The sequence below is a fragment of the Odontomachus brunneus genome, unplaced genomic scaffold (assembly GCF_010583005.1).
Source record: "Odontomachus brunneus isolate Ranch 3 - 2012 unplaced genomic scaffold, Obru_v1 Obru_scaffold_171, whole genome shotgun sequence".
NCBI lineage: Eukaryota > Metazoa > Arthropoda > Insecta > Hymenoptera > Formicidae > Odontomachus > Odontomachus brunneus.
The window spans coordinates 361,906-363,346 of NW_022639621.1; the positions used below are offsets into that span (position 1 = coordinate 361,906).

The following is a 1,441-nucleotide window of genomic DNA, read 5'->3' on the forward strand; positions in this document are numbered from 1 at the left end:
TTTTATTTCAGAAATTTGCTGTTGAGACGACTTTCTAAGAGAATATTGTATAGAACCTATTACAGTAGCACTGCGCAATTTCGACTGTGCAGCTTTCTACTAATAATTTGCAAGAAACTGTCTGTCTCTACAAACTGATGCTTAATATTGCAATCGATTGCAGACGACTTATTTCCCCGGTTTGACAATGAAAACGTAACAGTGACAGTGTGCATTTCGCGGAGCCCCTTTGAAACGGAATTTCTTATAAGCAAACGACTATGGATCTATACCCCGAGTGAAGTGAATCTTACTGTTATAAGCTGACGATTCTAGATGAGAGGAGAGATGGACAGTACCGACAAGTTCTTTCGAGAATCGCAATATAATATTATGCGGCTTCTATTGAGTTTCAGCGGTCTATGGCCCTTCCATAGCAGAGCCACTCGTTACGCAATTTATTGCGGATACCTGTTAGTGATGGGATCTTGCTTCACGTTCCAGGTACAAAGAGAAGGCATGCCTTGTTATCGAGAGATATTAAGTATATCATTTTGCATGTTGCGTGTTCGTCTCCGTTGTCTAACGGAAAGTTCGACAAACTCACATTACAGTTAGAGCTACGCACGGAAAGCAGTAAGACTTGCTTTTCAAATTTTTTGAAGTCAAAAGTGGCAGTATTTTTTCACTCAAGTTTATAATGAAAATTCACTGTGTAAGAATGAAAAATAACTCAAATTCGTCTGTCACCCTACTTTTCGAGTGAAATTTTGCTCGAAAATATTTAGAAAGTGAGCTGTAAATAAATTGGTGAATCGCGTTCGAGATTATATTAGAAACGTAAAATCACGACGTCAAAATTTTTTTCAACTGTGATCAATACGTTTATTTTTTAAGTTTTAATACTTATATTTTTCTGTGTGTCATAGCTCTTAATTGTTATAATCGTATTGCACGTGTAGACGTTCGCACGTGTGTGTGTTGTGTGTGTTAAGATAGCCAAACTCGTCAATGCATGTTTTGAACAGAGTCTAACAAATTTTTGATGACAGAAAAGCTACAAATCCTATCCAGAATATGTTCTATCCGATGATGGTGCCAGAATGCCACAGAAATCTGACAAAGCTTGCTGACATGCTTTACTAGTAAATTGACGACAGAAGCCAAGCAGAACCTATAGTAGTCTGACAGCAGATTAGCGGCAGAATTGCTACGCACAATTGTTAAAACCTGTTCAGTTTTAAAGGAGGAGATAAATAATATAGTGAAAAATTTAATTAACGTTTTGTGATGCAATATAATTTGATTCAATTTTGAATTTATTTTTAAATTATTGAAGCATAGCTAACAGTGATTCTATAATGACGTAAATAATAATTTTGTTTCGTATATACATATATATATATATATATATATATATATATATATATATATATATATCAATCTTCTATTTTATATGTAT

General features: G+C 34.4%; 1 protein-coding gene across 1 annotated transcript in view; it reads left to right on the top strand.

Annotated features, from left to right (window-relative positions):
* LOC116851309 (odorant receptor 67a-like) overlaps positions 1–1,441 on the top strand; it is a 5,583-nt gene that overhangs the window by 1,027 nt on the left and 3,115 nt on the right. The gene's annotated exons all lie outside the window — the stretch shown is intronic.